At 35.7% G+C, this 19457-nt stretch overlaps 1 long non-coding RNA gene across 1 annotated transcript; it reads right to left on the reverse strand.

Annotated features, from left to right (window-relative positions):
- Window positions 1–4537: 4537 nt before the first annotated feature.
- Window positions 4538–5455, reverse strand: LOC145949613 (uncharacterized). Its single transcript, XR_014427992.1, has 3 exons — window positions 4824–5455; window positions 4643–4744; window positions 4538–4570 (listed from the first exon to the last, which is right to left on the reverse strand). It is a non-coding gene; the product is annotated as an uncharacterized LOC145949613 (long non-coding RNA).
- Between the last annotated feature and the right edge of the window lie 14002 nt (window positions 5456–19457).

Genomic DNA, 19457 nt, shown 5'->3' on the forward strand with positions numbered 1-19457 from the left:
GCGACTTAGAAATGCATACACTTCTACATAGGTTTTGAAACCGATGTAGATTTGTGCAAAATCTACATCGATTTTGCTAACAACCGATGTAGATTTGTGTACAAATCTACATCAATTTTTCTAACAACCAATGTAGATTTGTACACAAATCTACATCAGTTTTAACGGAGGTTCGTCATCATCATCATCATCATCATCATACTCATTTCCCACTTCATTCTGAGCCACGAGAGCATGGGTCCTTGCTGGTACTTCTAAAAATTAATAAAGGAAAAAGAATGAATTAGCAACTTACAGATAAAATTTATAATAAATGACAAATATATTCAAAATATAATTAACACGTTCTCAATTTACCAGGAGGAGCTGGTGTATTGGAAATATTGTAGTCTCCGATGAACACTTCTCCATAATTATATATCTGCAACAGGATGAAATAAATCCAGTAAGATGATGGAAAGTAAAATCTGGTTGGGGGGAGTGTCAAATGAAGCATAATGCAGTTAACACTAAAATATATGCAACTATAGTTAGCAAGAATTTTACATTCGAATTTTCTTCTTTTTTCGACTATATATTAGCCCATCCAATCAATTAAGTTTTCAAGTACCAAAAGCGTGGATTTAAGTTAGGATATAGAAAATCCATCCCGTTGTTACATAATCAACTAATTTAGGTTCCAAATTATATTACAATATCCATCTTGAATTCAAAATGCAATCACTTAAAGAATTCAAAAACATATGTAAATGGGAGTACTTAAAACTAAGATTTTTCTCACTACTCAGAACTTGCTAAAAAGATCTACTTCTAAACAGACACACCTAATAGTCCATTTCTTTTATAGTTTTGCAACAAAAGAATAGCTTAGGTTATAAATGAGAACTCATTAAATACAAACAAAATGGTTATTGAAACCTTTAACATTGAATGTGGTTATTAATTTCCAAAATTGAAAGTCGAAGGGTCTATTTTCCAAGAACTAAAAGTGGGTGGTATGCATTTTTCACAAAATTACAACAAACAATAGGAAATTAGAATTGAAGTAAACAAAGGCTCCTTTTGGATCAACTTCATAAAATCTTATAAGTAAAGAAAATAAGATAAGACTAAATAAGATTTTTTTCCATAAGCTAAATAAACCTCTTCATAAACACTTAATAAGAAAAGTAAATAAGAGAAAACTAAATAAGTTTTTTTTTCATAAACTAAAATTAGCTTATGCACCAACAAAAAAATAGTTCCATGGAGAAGCTAAAATGAGAGAGATTATTCAAATGTGTTTCATGAGTGCAGGAAATTAAGGACAAGTATCACTACTCACATTTGGAGTAGAAAGCACATAATCATCATATGGAATTGGTCCGTCAAGTTGAGGAATCCTAAAAGTCGACTCTCCAAATTTGCTTGCATTTTTCCTTTGGAAATAGTGGAATGTGAATTAATGGAGATTTCCCCTCCATTTACCTGAATGATTAATCTCCAAGAGTTTAGCAACTTGATAAACATTTTACATCAACCAAGCATGTCAATCAATTAACAAATAGAAATTAGGCATGCATGTGCACTGTAAAAAACCAATAGAACAATAAAGTGTAGGATGGGAAAGAAGCTAGCAATTTAAACTTCTCAATAAATCTATCTGAACATAATATCCATACTGCAGGTCATTATGATATAGTGAATGCTTATTATATTCTTTAAAAGGACAATAACGAATTGTATTGAACAGAACAAAAGGCATCAATGTGAAAAATCAGTCTTTAGGAAGAATTGTATTGAACAGAACAAAAAAGGCATGTGATCATTCGAAGGATTTGAACTAGTATTAAAACATTCATACAAGTGACAAATTGTTAGTGTCAATTTTTCTTTCATTTTAGGGTTAAACTCTGAAGTGGGCCTCATAGTTTTGATGTGGTTGTTGAAGAAATCATTATTCATTTATGTTCATGGTAAACTTCAACTAAATGGCAATATGTTACAAACTTCAGAGATTCCTATGCACCATTTTTTTTCTTCAAATTTACAGATGGAATATAGGTGTATGTGGCAAGAATTGCCCCCTCCAACTTGTCCCAACCCATGGAGACCCCCATTTGAGAAAAGTTGGGGAAGTAAAGTACCTCTGAAAAGCACTTTACACTTTCCCGGGATGGCAAGACTTGCTTTTACCATCTCTCATGTCCCGTCATCATGTCTCAACTCCACCCCACAAATAAGGACAGGAAAGGGAAGTGCCAAAACCAACAAAATAAGTTATAAAACTAGTATATCCTTATTCCCATTCAGTCAAAAATTACAAAAGTCATTTACAATGAAAACAACAATGATGATGAACACAAGAAATTAGACTACTAACATCATTACAACATTACTTACAAAAGATATGCAAACATCCTGCTGATGTATACGAATGCTGACCAATATAAAAAAACAAAACCTAAATTCCAAAAGCTCCATATGCATCATCTCTAGCTCCATCTTGTTGAGGTATATATCCCCCAGCATTATATTGAGAATTCAAATCATTGCACTTTCGCTTTCCTGACAACATCGTGAAGAAGTCCTTGATTTTTTAAAGCATCATAACATCTAAACCCTACACCGCACAATACGACAAACAACGTACTCGCACGATACAACCACCACATTTTAGGAAAGCTCTTCCGGGAGTGTCTCCAAACCCTACACCATCAACACCCATTTGTACATTAGTAGAAGAGGCAAAAAGAAGCAAAAGACAAAACTAAGATTCGTAGCTAAAATGGCTCCACTACACTATCGTTCGGTGAAGAGGGCTTCAATGCTTCCCTGGACAGTCGTTTCACTACAAAAAAAAAAATGGGATTTAGTGGGGGTTAATTTTGAATTTATTTGAGGTTATAACCCCCGCTAAACGCATTTCCAGGGGTTATCAAAACCCCCGGTAAATCATCCGTAGGTAATGTCTTTAGTCGGGGTTTTCATTAACCCCCGGAAATTGTGAATTTCCTGGAGGTTTTAAACCCCAACTAAGTAGTTGCAATTTTTAACCCCAGTAATTAACTAAGGTTTCTAACCCCACTTATATAGTTGTGAATTCTAACTCCTATTACTTAACAAGAGTTTCTAACCCCAAGTAATTAAATAGACTTATGTAACCCTCATTAAGTAACATGCATTTATAACCCCCATTAAATCATATATATTAGTGGGGGTTATATAATCCCAGGAATGTGTTAGGAGTTATATAACCCCCGCTAATATAATCTAAATTTTTCTAGATTATCTAATTTTTGTTAATATCTTTTTTTTTTAAAAGGATACTTTCTTATACTTACAAATTCAATATTATGACGGATATTCTTTACATTTGTTATGTAATTATATAAAATAATTATACTGAAAATTCAATATTATACTGAATATTCTTTACGTAATGACCTTTTTGTTATACAATTATATAAAATAAATCAAGTAACAAAGATGCAAATTACAAAGTATAGAAGTAGAACTAACACAAGTTTATATTAGTTTGATTATGAAACAGAAAGTACATAACATCACAATGTATAAAAACTTGTATACACTAGAAGAAGTTTCTGAAGACTCTTGTATAGTCAATCCTAGAAAATAGTGAATATAAAATGCTAAAATATGTTACTCAAAACAAACTAGTACAATGATAATATGTTCTATCAAATTTATGAAAATAAAGGATAAATCTTCTTTAAATTGATATCCTCTTCATCAACTATCAAATATGCTCATCTCCATGTTGATAATTTGTTTCATTAGTTGGTACACTTCCTTGATCAGAAACCTGAAATATAAACGTAAATCATAATTTAAAACAAAAAAATTATACAACAAAATATATTAAAATATTTATTTGACTTTTAAAAGTTACCAGTGAATGTTGAAACATTGCCAAGTTGGGAGGCAATGACCTTGATAATTTTGCGCAAAAAAGTTAAACATTGCCTCAAAGTTTTATTGTGTTCATCAAATTTTTGATTTTGCTCCCCCAATTGTGATTTCAAAGTAGTGACCTATGAAACAAAAATTTAATTTAGTTAAACCAATAAAAATAAAAAATCACAAGGAATTAATAACAATTAATTATGTCGTTTACAAATACACACGTATTAGTTGATAAATTCAATTTTCATTATTTTCTATAATTAAGGGATGGATATAAAAAATAACAAAATATAAAAGGGGAAAATATAAATAAGAATGTGAATGAGGGTTGAAATTGAAAATTTTTAATGGAAATTGAACTAGCATTAGCATCACCAATTCAGTCCCAATCACTGAATTAATTTAGTCCCAAAAAAATTAATAGCAAATAAAGAAAAATAAAAACATACTAACCTCATTTTGTAATTGTCTATAAGAAGAAGATGAAGCCATCCCATTATGTGAATGTCTAGTGTATCCAAACAAACGAGATGAACAAGGGCCCAATCCCATCCACTCAACATGTCCACAATGTTCTTGACTTCCTAAAGCATGTGCTAGGGAATCTTGAGTTGATATGTCTTGTGAATGATGGTGCATTTGATTCATATGCTTTAATTTTTTCCTACAATATAAGTAATAATATAAGTTGACAAATACTTGTTTAAGCACTAATATTTGCCAAAAATGAACTTACACTAATTTCTCTTGCTTCATCATTCACAAATTCTCCATTAGCATGTTTATGTGTTGTTATCCATACTTCTCCCCTACTAACTTTACAACCACATTCTTGTTCCTATAAAATGTAACAAAATTATATTAGTATATATGTTAGATGAAAAAATATAATTATATTATCGAAATTTTTAAGTTACCATCTCATGTCTCTTTCTTGCAATGCTCTTGGATCCACCAGTGTGAGGAAATGTTTGCCTCTTCCTATTATCCTTATTTTTTTTGGGAAATTTCCTATTTACGATAAAAAAAAATTAACAAATTCAAGTACATAAATATAAAGGATAAAAAAATAGTTTATAGTACCTTCATTTTTGAAGTTATACGATAGTCAACATAAGAAGCCCAATGGTCTATATTTATTCCTTCTGGAACCATTGCAATCAATTCATCTCTTGTACGTGTTCCATCATTCCTTTGGTTCCATAATTGTTTCCTATAGTCACTCCATTTTATGTTAAGTGGTTTGAAGACATATTGTGCATGAGCTTCAGAGGGAATTTCAAACTTAGCCTTCAAATTATTAAATAATTAAAGTTAACAATAAATTGAATATATTTGAAATCACAAATAAATGAAATGCATACATCACTTACTTCAATGGTGTGCCTAAGAGCATTTTCTTTGTAGTCTTTTGGAATCTTTCTCCATCTTTGATAGCAAATAGGAAATATATTGACATTTCTTGCAACTCGACCTAAAAACCTATTCAACAATGCTCCAGCATTGTCAATCGGTTGGTCCTCACTATTCCAATTCACAACAATCTTTTCAGTAGGAGGTAAATACCAAACATCATTGACAGTTAATTGTTTTTTACTTTTACTGCCCTAATCATCTGTTAGAGTATCACACAAACATGACAGATAAGAATTTAATTTAATCATATACTAGTAAATTAAATCTAACATATCAAGTTAACAAAACTTGATCTTTTGTATAAGGAATAATTTTTTTTATATACATATATATAATTTAAATAATATTAATTCAAGCTTACCTATCACATCAACAAGCCATGATCTCTTATGTGATACAACCTTTGATTGCTTTGCTTGCATGCCAATTTCCTCATTTTCTTCCTCTTCACTATCATATTGTAACTCAAGTGTAGCTACAGGTGTAGATTCATATACAAAATCATGTGTAGGTTGAGAATCAAATTGAGATTCACGTGGAGGTTGAATATTTAGTTGAGGTGCAGAGTTATTGTTGATGGTGGAAAATGTCCTCTCCTTCAAATATCCTAGAAAATAATTAGAGTAATACAAATGAAATAAGAAATAAAGTCCATACAACTAATGCAATTGATGGATGAGTTCCAAATTGAAGTGAAAGTTAAGGAATCTTACTAGGTTGAGATTGAAGAGGTATTGTATTAGACTGAAGTGCTGGTTGGGGTTGAGAATCAAATTGAGATTCAAGTGGAGGTTGAATATTTAGTTGAGGTGCAAAGTTATTGTTGCTGGTGGAAAATGTCCTCTTCATATATCCTAGAAAATAATTGAGTAATACAAGTGAAATAAGAAATAGTCCTTACAACAAATACAATTGATGGATGAGTTCCAAATTGAAATGAAAGTTGAGGCATCTTACTAGGTTGAGATGAAGGAGGTATTGTATTAGATTGAAGTTGATGCATCTTACTAGATTGAGATGGAATATGAGTATTCACTTGAGGTGCTGTAAATCAAGTTGATCAATACAAGTAAAATAAGACAAAATAATTAATGCAAGTAAAATAAGTCTAAATTGATATGAAAGTGGAAATATCTTACAAGGTTGCTGAGGTAATGATTTAGACTTTGTTGAGATTGCAAATTTCATCTTCAAGGTTTCTAACATCAAACATATTATATTCATTAGAAAGGTGTTGTCTTGTGCAATTTTAAATAATAGTAAGGAGACATTGTATTTTTAATACGTACTAGGATGAGATGAATGATGTGAAGATGAAGGTTGACTATTTCTATTGTGGGGAGTGGCTGAAACATGGCCAAAAGAGCCACTTTGGTTCGTGTGTGCTTCACTGGTCTTCTTGATGGAAGTTTCCTTCATCTTCAGGTATTCTAAAACCAATAACATTAATATAAGTCAAATTACCAAATTAATATATTAATATATAATAGTAAATATATAACACAAATAATAAAAATGATATTAAAAGACAATTAGTATATAAAATAAAAACTAAATTTAGACCTTGTTAATGGAATATTCCCTTCCCCATCTGGAAATAATATTTCAAAATTTTGTTGCACAAAAGGCTCACATTCATGAAAAGTATCACCATCTTCTCCACCCATGTCATATAAGTCTCGTGGCTTTACATGAACAGGTATGCTCCAATTTTTATCTAACTCATCCTCTACATAGTAAACAGCTTGAGCTTCTGAAACCTGAATATATGGCTCATCGTCTTCGTTATCACCCGTATGTATCAAATGTACAAAACTTACTAATGTAAATCCTAAGTCATCTTTCACAATCCCTCTAGAAGTAGTTGTATTGGCCCACATACATTTGAACAAAGTAACTAAGAATCGACCTTGGTAGTTTATCTCAATTATATCTATAGTCACTCAATTTCGTCCGGGGGCATGCAAACAACGGGACAGGACTTTAGAGGGCCCAAAAGCCCAGACAAGCTGATTTTAGAAGCCCGGAACGGGCTGTTTCAAAACTGGAATGGGCCGTTCCAATTTACAAAAAGAGCCTACAACCCTAAATTGGAACGAGCTGTTCCAAAATTGGAACGGCCCGTTCCAGGCTCTTTAAAAAAGGATAAAAGCTACATTCGGAACGGACCGTTCCCAAATTGGAACGGGCCGTTCCAAGTAACAAAAAAGGCTTGAATTCTTAAATTTGGAACGGGCCGTTCCAGAATGGAAATTATGTGTTAAACGCGCCTCTAGAACGGGCCGTTCCGATTTTAGAACGGGTCGTTCCAATACACTAAATTAACACGTAACGTCCAGATCCAGAACGGGCCGTTCCGATTTTGTAACGGGCCTTTCTAGACCCCTTTTGAAAGCTATAAATAAGCAGCTTGGGCTCATTTCTCCGGGCTCCGAAATTTCGTCCAACACTCCTTAGAGCTCGAAATTTCTCTCTTTTTCTCTCTCTCTCTCTCCTATTGTATTTCTTGAGTATTGTGAGGAAATTGTAGTGTGAAAGGTTGCCACAAAGCACCTAAAATCTCCCTATTTTGAAGATCCAATAAAGCTCATTCAAGAGGTATTTCAGTTAATTTCTTTCTCTCTTTTTTATTTCTTATCTATAATAATTATTGTTATAATAAAAGCAATCATGTAGACATTTTAGGGTCAATTGTATAATTTAAATTTCAAGAACGTAAATAGTTATTAATAAAAGGGGATCTAATATTTAATTTATTATTTTTTATCACATTAACTTCATCATAGGGTACCGATTTAGGGCGTTGTAGGGGTGCTTAATACGTTCTTTACGCGTAACTGACCCCCGAACCCAATTCTGGTTATCAAGGCCATTATTGGACCTTTTAAAAATCTTTTCTTTTTCCAATGTTTTGAGTAAAATATTGGTGGCGACTCCATAGAACCTATTTTCAAAACCATCAATTAAGGATTAGTCTGTGTCTGGGCATTCCTTAATTGACGAGATCTTTAAAAGGATGTTTAAACCATTAGTCGCGAGATCGGAAATGTTCGGGTTGCGACAGATGGTGACTCCGCTGGGGACGTTTAAAGAGGGTCAGGCCCATTTAATTGATGAAGTTAATAAAATAAAAATAATAATTTAAATATTTTTTCCCTTTACTTTATTTGTTTTATTTGTTTGGCTTTAATATTTATTTGTTTGTTTAAATTCTGCACCTGTTTGAATAAAACTGTACACAATTCTTTGCACACAACAGTTCCCCCTACACCCGGGGGCATGAGGGTATTAAACATAGGGGGTGGTTGACGTACAACCGGCCCAAGTTTGGCCTTGGAGCCTGCGAGCCTTGTCGGAAATCACACTCAAGGTGATAACCGGTTACTCTAGCCCGAAATACTGCGACAAGCCTTAGAGTTTGCCAGGTGACGGCGACAGAGATACTGGGTCCCTATAATGGGGGCACCTTGGGGGCCTTAAGACCAGTGAGATTAGAACTGTCCTATAAAATGCACTTTTCTTGCAGGGACCACAAACCAAGGATTTAAACGTGACTGTTCGTGGGTATATCTTGATTGAGCATGTTTGTGTGCATTTGTTTGCATTATTTGTTCTAATAAGAGTGGATTAATTTTTTAAAACAAGCAAACTGATAATAAAAATATAAAAAAAATAGAGAAATTTATACCCCTTTTTTACATTCTTAGGTCATCATATCATAGCATCATATAAGTAGTTTCCTTTCAAAAAACAATTTATGTATAATAACTTTAAAAAATATATGTATATTCATATCATGCATCATATATCATAGTTAATTAAAACATGATAAAGTTTAGGCAAAAACAAAAATGGCATGCATTCTAGGTTAAAATTAGGTATTAGCAACATATAGAGAAAGTTAAGAAAAGTGAATACTCTAATATACGACAAAGTCCAAATCGATTTTATAAATAAAAATACTATGGTTGGGCCTTTGCTTTGATATGTTAATACTGTCAAAATCTATTTGAGCAGTCACAAATAAACAAATCAATGAGACTGATATTTATTATTCTTAACTTTCTCTTCATTCTGCATTGCATTCATTTAGAACATATCCACCTTGTAAAATAATAAATGAGAATAAAAAGGGAAATTAACCTATGTGCATTAAGGCAAAGTGAATAGAGCATTCTCGAAAAGTGAATAGAGCATTCTCGAAAAGTGATTTCAATAAGAGAGAAACATTGCTTGTTAAGAAGCTGCTAGAATGAAAACCCGCAAAGGGCGTTCTAGGCAAAAAAAATAATAAATAAAATAAAAAAATAAAAAAATTGAGAAGCAATGTTTATTCGAGCTGAAAATTGAGAGACAGCTTAAATGTTCTTCTTGAGAAGCAAGACTCCATGGAAAGCTCTATCATCACTTTTACCCATTCCTACTTCTTCGGAAAGACTCAGGATATGGATTGGCAACACCTTCATGAGAGAAGAAGCCAAAGGACCTCCCTCTACACGAGATCTTCTGAAGTTCCACATCCAAGCAAGTGTGGGACTAGCCCAAAAGTCAGACAACCTAGGCCTCTCTAAGGGACAACCTCCCTCTACTTCTCTGTGTATGAATCACGAACTCGGGGCATGCCCGGGCCCTCGAGCTACATTAAATGGGCACGTGTAAATTGAAAATTCCATTTTAATGCCATACACTTTTCTACTTCATTTCTCTTCTCCCTTTTATCTACTCTAAGCCTCGTCAACAAATCCTAAATGAACAAGTACATTTGAAATAAGGACGTCATTAGAAACAATGGCTTTATACACCATATAAAAAAAACACATAAAGATCAATCAAACTTGGCATGACTTGTGGATAAAAGCCCAAACGAAATCAGTGCAAGGGGCATCCCCCTTTAATGAAGGAATGAAAAATGATCACAAATGCTGTAAAGACAAAGGCCCGATAGGAAACCCACTAAGGGGGCTGCGTAAAAGTTAGGGCAAGATCTGCTAGGCAACCCACAATTAAAAAGGGTAACCTAGGCAAAAGTAAGGATCAAAAGAAAATGTCCGCTAGGGAACACATCTCAAGTAACCTAGGCAAAAGTTAGGACAAAGCAGCATCCCGAGCTGAAAACTGAAAGGCGGCTCGAGATGATCACTTAATCAATATGCAATCCCAAGTCATTGCTTAACTCTAAAGGAAATAATAAGCTAACGCGAAAAATGATTTCCTCACTTTGAATGTGCTTGTTCATCAGCCTAAACCACTAGCCTACCTCGGCCAACCATTCTTCTATAAACCATTTTTGAAAAAATCTTTTCTACCAAAACTTTTACAAAAAAATATATATATATCCTCTTCCTTTCTTTCCTTTTGACCTATATGGCATTAAGATTAATTTGAGAGATACACGGAGTATGCACAGTGAATACTTACAAGGAAAAGATGGAGGTGTCCTAGAACAGAGTCTAGGTACACCTGATCTAAGGGCTAACATATCACATCCGGTACAAGCGAGAGGGTTGAACTACACAAACCTCAGGTATAGGAAGCAACACTGAATTCGACAGGGCTAAAGGCTAACAGTCGATGTCATTGATCAATGTGAATAGATTAATTTCTTGAAAGTAAAAATAAATTTGCATTTTAAGCATTAACATAGAAGCATCATTGCATAACATGTATATCGCACAAGCGTGCACAAAAGGGTATAAGGTCATTTTAAAAAAATAAAAAAATAAAAAAATAAAAAAATAAAAAAATAAAAAAATAAAAAAATAAAAAAATAAAAAAACAAAAAAATCCAATTCATTCCTGCTTTGCATTTTCTTTTGCATTCTTACATTCTTTGTGTGTGCCTACCCATCACTTGCTGGAGAAATCAAAAGGTTGAAGCACTCGTATAAAAGATCAACAACTATACAGTGCCTTAAAATCCGAGATCATGTAAAAAAGCATAGCCCCAACAAGGGCATTCCATACAAGTGGTTTCATATAACCACCAAGAAAAAAAACACATCAACAACAAGACGAGATAGAACCGGAGTCGACCGAATAAGCAAGCCCATAAGCATGAAGAGGCCATCGCACCCTACTCCTCAACTGAATGAAGGATGATCTAAGAGAATGTCAAGACCAGAAATGGCTCCCTAACCAAAGCCAGGAGTGGCTTCCAAAATAATACTCACCAATAAAGATTTAGCAAATAACATCATGGGAATAGATTCCTCCACCAATGATGACAATAAAAAAAAAACAAAAGCAAAATGAGAAAAAGGCAAGCTTCGAAAATGTCAAAAAACCCGAAGCATTCAAAAAAATGATAGCAGAAAAAGGCAAGGTTCAAAGATGAAAGAGCTGAAGCTAAATAAAAATGAAATTAAGAAAAAAACCCTACCACAAACAACGCCTGGAGAGGCATTACAATACTCACCTTGACAAGAACAACACCAAACTCTTACCAAACATCCCATATGAAGACGCCTGGAGAGGCATCACAATACTCACATGGCAGGGGCAACACCAGAATCCATGTCAACCATCTACTCCTTTGCCCGCCAGCATAAGGGTACCACTTACCAACAATCCTCGTCAAGGGGCAATCACATCATCAACACCAGCAGACGGCTTGGAGAGGCTATGAAAATACTACGACCTGGAGAGGCTATGAAAATACTATGGCCTGGAGAGGCTATGAAAATACTACGACCTGGAGAGGCTACAAAAATACTACGGCCTGTAGAGGCTACGAAAATACTACTGCCTGTAGAGGCTACGAAAATACTACAGCCTGTAGAGGCTATGAAAATACTATGGCCTGTAGAGGCTATGAAAATACTACAGCTTGGAGAGGCTATGAAAATACTACGACCTGGAGAGGCTATGAAAATACTACGGCCTGTAGAGGCTATGAAAATACTACGGCCTGTAGAGGCTATGAAAATACTACGGCTTGGAGAGGCTATGAAAATACTACGGCCTGGAGAGGCTATGAAAATACTCCCTCTTGAACAAGCTACAAATAAAGAAACACACTACCATGAGACAAGCAGAAGCAGTAGGAAGCATCTACATCAAGACCAGAAGCCTAGATGTTTCGGTTTACCATCCTTATCACCCGACGGAGCATATAAACCAACACTCAGTTGCTCTTAGGGACAAGGATACGGGTAAACACCATCTATCTGAAGGAAATGGTGTGGGGCATCTACACTGTTGAAGTAAAGGAGAAGATTCGGACATAGCAAGCGACATAGGGCATTCACATGGATCTTGAAGCCTAGATGTTTTGGTTTACCATCCTTGACACCCAACATAGCATACAACCCAACACTCAGTTGCTCCAAGGGGCAAGGGTATAGGGAACACCGTCTATCCGAAGGAAACAATGTGAAGGTATCTATTGTCAAAACAAGAGTGAAAATCTGAGTTTTCACCTCACTATCACAAGAGAAACAATGGAGCTTCTACTCGAAGACTAAAGATCAGGTGTATAGTTTTTCACCCTTGTTACCCCATAGAGTATGCAACCCAATACTCAGCTGCTCTAAAAGGTAATGATACGAGCAAATACACATATCCAAGGGAAGCAACGTAGAAGCATCAACACAGAGACGAGAAGAAGACCCGGACAAAATATCTACGTCTTTACTTGACTTTAGAAAAGTAACATAGCTATTCCAAAAGACAAGTAAAGAGGGGCAGCTGTAGACACCCAATTTTGTCCGGGGGCATGCAAACAACGGGACAGAACTTTAGAGGGCCCAAAAGCCTAGACAAGATGATTTTAGAAGCCCAGAACGGGCTGTTTCAAAAGTGGAATGGGTCGTTTCAATTTACAAAAAGGGCCTAAAACCCTAAATTGGAACGGGCTGTTCCAGGCTCTTTAAAAAAGGATAAAAGCTACATTCGGAACGGATCGTTCCCAAATTGGAACGGGCTGTTCCAAGTAACAAAAAAGGCTTGAATTCTTAAATTTGGAACGGGCCGTTCCAGAATAGAAATTATGTGTTAAACGCGTCTTTGGAACGGGTCGTTCCGATTTCAGAACAGGTCGTTCCAATACACTAAATTAACACGTAACGGCCAAATCCAGAACGGGCCGTTCCGATTTTGGAACGGGCCGTTCTGGACCCCTTTTGAAGGCTATAAATAGGCAGCTTGGGCTCATTTCTCCAGGCTCCAAAATTTCGTGCAGACTCCTTAGAGTACGAAATTTCTCTCTTTTTCTCTCTCCCCCTCTCTTTTGTATTTCTTGAGATTTTGTGAGGCATTGTAGTGTGAAAGGTTTCCACAAAGCACCTAAAATCTTCCTGTTTTGAAGATTCAATAGAGCTCATTCAAGAGGTATTTTAGTTAATCTCTTTCTCCCTTTTTTATTTATTTCTTCTTTATAATAAACATTGTTATAATAAAAATAATCATGTAGACGTTTTAGGATTAATTGTATAATTTAAATTTCAAGCATGTAAATAATTATTAATAAAAGGGGATTTAATATTTATATTATTATCATTTATAATGCTAACTTCACCATAGGGTACCAATTAAGGGCGTTGTAGGGGTGCTTAATACCTTCCCTACACGTAACTGACTCCCGAACCCAATTCTAGTTATCAAGGCCATTATTGGATCTTTAAAAACCTTTTCTTTTTCCAATGTTTTGAGTAAAATATTGGTGGCGACTCCATGAGCTCATTTTTTAAACCATTAATTAAGGATTAGTCTGGTGTCCGGGAATTCCTTAATTGATGATACTTTTAAAAGGATGTCTAAACCATTAGTCGCGAGATCGGAAATTTTTGGGTTGCGACAGATCTGTCGCAACCCGAACATTTTCGATCTCGCGACTAATGGTTTAAACATCCTTTTAAAGATCTCATCAATTAAGGAATACTCGGACACTAGACTAATCCTTAATTGATGGTTTTGAAAATAGGTTCTATGGAGTCGCCACCAATGTTTTACTCAAAACATTGGAAAAAGAAAAGATTTTTAAAAGGTCCAATAATGGCCTTGATAACCAGAATTGGGTTTGGAGGTCGGTTACGCGTAGGGAAGGTATTAAGCACCCCTACAGCGCCCTAAATCGGTACCCTATGATGAAGTTAATGTGATAAAAAATAATAAATATTAGATCGCCTTTTATTAATAACTATTTACTTCTTGAAATTTAAATTATACAATTGACCCTAAAATGTCTACATGATTTCTTTTATTATAACAATAATTATTATAGGTAAGAAATAAAAAAAAAGAGAAAGAAATTAACTGAAATACCTCTTGAATGAGCTCTATTGGATCTTCAAAATAGGGAGATTTTAGGTGCTTTGTGGCAACCTTTCACACTACAATTGCGTCACAATACTCAAGTGTTGGACGAAATTTCGGAACCCGGAGAAATGAGCCCAAGCTGCCTATTTATAGCCTTCAAAAGGGGTCTAGAACGGCCCGTTACAAAATCGGAACAACCCATTCTGGATCTGGCCGTTATGTGTTAATTTAGTGTATTGGAACGACCCGTTCTGAAATCAGAACGGCCAGTTCTAGAGGCGCGTTTAACACATAATTTCCATTCTGGAACGGCCCGTTCCAAATTTAAGAATTCAAGCCTTTTTTGTTAGTTGGAACAGCCCGTTCCAATTTGGGAACAATCCGTTCCGAATGTAGCTTTTATCCTTTTTTAAAGAGCCTGGAACGGCCCGTTCCAATTTTGGAACGGGTAACGACCCGTTCCAATTTAGGCCCTTTTTGTAAACTGGAACGGCCCATTCCAGTTTTCAAATAGCCCGTTCCGGGCTTCTAAAATCAGCTTGTCTGGGCTTTTGGGCCCTCTAAAGTCCTGTCAAGTTGTTTGGATGCCCCCAGACAAAATTGGGTGTCTACAGCTGCCCCTCTTTTCTTGTCCTTTGGAATAGTTGTGTTACTTTTCCAAAGGCAAGTAAAGACGTAGACATTTCATTCGAGTCTTCTTCTCGTCTCTGTGTTGATGCTTCTACGTTGCTTCCCTTGGATAGGTGTATTTGCTCGTATCATTACCTTTTAGAGCAGCTGAGTATTGGGTTGCATACTCTATGGGGTAACAAGGGTGACAAACTATACACCTGATCTTTAGTCTTCAAGTAGAAGCTCCATTGTTTCTCTTGTGATAGTGAGGTGAAAACTCAGATCTTCACTCTTGTTTTGACAATAGATACCTTCACATTGTTTCCTTCGGATAAACGGTGTTCCCTATATCCTTTCCCCTTGGAGCAACTGAGTGTTGGGTTGTATGCTCTGTTGGGTGTCAAGGATGGTAATCCAAAACATCTAGGCTTCAAGATCCATGTGAATGCCCTATGTTGCTTGCTATGTCCGAATCTTCTCCTTTACTTCAACAGTATAGATGCCCCACACCATTTCCTTCAGATAGATGGTGTTTACCCGTATCCTTATCCCTAAGAGCAACTGAGTGTTGGTTTATATGCTCCGTCGGGTGATAAGGATGGTAAACCAAAACATCTAGGCTTCTAGTCTTGATGTAGATGTTTCCTACTACTTCTACTTGTCTCATGGTAGTGTGTTTCTTTATTTGTAGCTTGTTAAATAGGGAGTATTTTCATAGCCTCTCCAGGTCGTAGTATTTTCATAGCCTCTACAGGCCGTAGTATTTTCATAGTCTCTCCAGGCCGTAGTATTTTCATAGCCTCTCCAGGCCGTAGCATTTTCATAGCCTCTCCAGGCCGTAGTATTTTCATAGCCTCTCCAGATCGTAGTATTTTCATAGCCTCTACAGGTCGTAGTATTTTCATAGCCTCTACAGGCTGTAGTACTTTCGTAGCCTCTATAGGCCGTAGTATTTTCGTAGCCTCTACAGGCCGTAGTATTTTCGTAGCCTCTCCAGGTCGTAGTATTTTCATAGCCTCTCCAGGTCGTAGTATTTTCATAGCCTCTCCAGGTCGTAGTATTTTCATAGCCTCTCCAGGCCGTAGTATTTTCATAGCCTCTCCAGGCCGTCTACTGGTGCTGATGATGTAATTGCCCCTTGACGAGGATTGTTGGTAAGTGGTGCCCTTATGCTGGCGGGCAAAGGAGTAGATGGTTGACATGGATTCTAGTGTTGCCCTTGCCATGTAGTATTGCGATGCCTCTCCAGGCGTCTTCATATGGGATGTTTGGTATGAGTTTGGTGTTGTTCTTGTCAAGGTGAGTATTGTAATGCCTCTCTAGGCGTTGTTTGTGGTAGGGTTTTTTTCTTAATTTCATTTTTATTTAGCTTCGGCTCTTTCATCTTTGAAGCTTGCCTTTTTCTGCTATCATTTTTTTTGAATGCTTCGGCTTTTTTGACTTTTTCGAAGCTTGCCTTTTTCTCATGTTGCTTTTGTTTTTTTTTTTATTGTCATCATTGGTGGAGGAATCTATTCCCATGATGTTATTTGCTGAATCTTTATTGGTGAGTATTATTTTAGAAGCCACCCTGGCTTTGGTTAGGGAGCCATTTCTGGTCTTGGCATTCTCTTAGATCATCCTTCATTCAGTTGAGGAATAGGGCGCGATGGCCTCTTCATGCTTATGGGCTTGCTTATTCGGTCGACTCCGGTTCTATCCCGTCTTGTTGTTGATGTGTTTTTTTCTTGGTGGTTATATGAAACCACTTGTATGGAATGCCCTTGTTGGGGCTATGCTTTTTGACATGATCTCGGATTTTAAGGCACTATATAGTTGTTGATCTTTTTTACGAGTGCTTCAACCTTTTGATTTCTCCAGCAAGTGATGGGTAGACACACACAAAGAATGTAAGAATGCAAAAGAAAATGCAAAGCAGGAATGAATTGGATTTTTTTGTTTTTTTGTTTTTTTTTTTGTTTTTTTTTTCAAAATGAACTTATACCCTTTTGTGCACGCTTGTGCGATATAAATGTTATGCAATGATGCTTCTATGTTAATGCTTAAAATGAAAATTTATTTTTACTTTCAAGAAATTAATCTATGCGCATTGATCAATGACATGGACTGTTAGCCTTTAGTCCTGTCGAATTCAGTGTTGCTTCCTGAACCTGAGGTTTGTGTAGTTCAACCCTCTCGCTTGTACCGGATGTGATATGTTAACCCTTAGATCAGGTGTACCTAGACTCTGCTCTAGGACACCTCCATCTTTTCCTTGTGAGTATTCACTGTGCATACTCCGTGTATCTCTCAAATTTATCTTAATGCCATATAGGTCAAAAGGAAAGAGAGGAAGAGGATATATATATATTTTTTTGTAAAAGTTTTGGTAGAAAGGATTTTTTCAAAAATGGTTTATAGAAGAGTGGCTAGCCGAGCTAGGCTAGTGGTTTAGGCTGATGAACAAGCACATTCAAAGTGAGGAAATCATTTTTCGCGTTAGCTTATTATTTCCTTCAGAGTTAAGCGATGACTTGGGATTGCATATTGATTAAATGATCTTCTCGAGCCGCCTTTCGGTTTTCTGCACGGGATGTTGCTTTGTCCTAACTTTTGCCTAGGTTACTTGAGATGTGTTCCCTAGCGTACATTTTCTTTTGATCCTTACTTTTGCCTAGGTTACCCTTTTTAATTATGGGTTGCCTAGTAGATCTTGCCCTAACTTTTGCGCAGCCCCCTTAGTGGGTTTCCTGCCGGGCCTTTGTCTTTACAGCATTTGTGATCATTTTTCATTCCTTCATTAAAGGGGGATGCCCCTTGCACTGATTTCGTTTGGGCTTTTATCCACAAGTCATGCCAAGTTAGATTGATCTTTATGTGTTTTTTTTATATGGTGTATAAAGCCATTGTTTCTAATGACGTCCTTATTTCAAATGTACTTGTTCATTTAGGGTTTGTTGACGAGGCTTAGAGTAGATAAAAGGGAGAAGAGAAATGAAGTAGAAAAGTGTATGGCATTAAAATAGAATTTTCAATTTACACGTGCCCATTTAATGTAGCTCGAGGGCCCGGGCATGCCCCGAGTTCGTGATTCATACACAGAGAAGTAGAGGGAGGTTGCCCCTTAGAGAGGCCTAGGTTGTCAGACTGTTGGGCTAGTCCAACACTTGCTTGGATGTGGCACTTCAGAAGATCTCGTGTAGAGGGAGGTCCTTTGCCTTCTTCTCTCATGAAGGTGTTGTCAATCCATATCCTGATTCTTTCCTAAGAAGTAGGAATGGGTAAAAGCGATGATAGAGATTTCCATGGAGTCTTGCTTCTCAAGAAGAACATTCAAGCTGTCTCTCAATTTTCAGCTCGAATAAACATTGCTTCTCATTTTTTTTTATTTTTTTATTTTTTTTAATTTTTTTTGCCTAGAACGCCCTTTGCGGGTTTTCATTCTAGCAGCTACTTAACAAGCAATGTTTCTCTCTTATTGAAATCACTTTTCGAGAACGCTCTATTCCGCTTGGATTTCATGGTTGCACGACACAGAGTTGGCATCTTGAAAACTCTTTATGCATATGGCTTATATCCCATTACTTTCGACTAATGCACATAGGTTAATTTCCCTTTTTATTCTCATTTATTATTTTACAAGGAGGATATGTTCTAAATGAATGCAATGCAGAATGAAGAGAAAGTTAAGAATAATAAATATCAGTCTCATTGATTTGTTTATTTGTGACTGCTCAAATAGATTTTGACAGTATTAACATATCAAAGCAAAGGCCCAATCATAGTATTTTTATTTATAAAATCGATTTGGACTTTGTCGTATATTAGAACATTCACTTTTCTTAACTTTCTCTATATGTTGCTAATACCTAATTTTAACCTAGAATGCATGCCATTTTTTTTTTGCCTAAACTTTATCATGTTTTAATTAACTATGATATATGATGCATGATATGAATATACATATACTTTTTAAAGGTATTATACATTTTTTTTTTTGAAAGGAAACTACTTATATGATGCTATGATATGATGACCTAAGAATATACAAAAGGGGTATAAATTTCTCTATTTTTTTAATTTTTATTATCGGTTTGCTTGTTTTAAAAAATTAATCCACTCTTATTAGAACAAATAATGCAAACAAATGCACACAAACATGCTCAATCAAGATTTACCCGCGAACAGTCACGTTTAAATCCTTGGTCCGTGGTCCCTGCAAGAAAAGTGCATTGTATAGGATAGTTCTAATCTCACTAGTCTTAAGGCCCCCAAGGTGCCCCCATTAT

Source organism: Cajanus cajan, chromosome 7 (genome assembly GCF_000230855.2).
Source record: "Cajanus cajan strain Asha chromosome 7, NIPB_CcT2T_4, whole genome shotgun sequence".
NCBI lineage: Eukaryota > Viridiplantae > Streptophyta > Magnoliopsida > Fabales > Fabaceae > Cajanus > Cajanus cajan.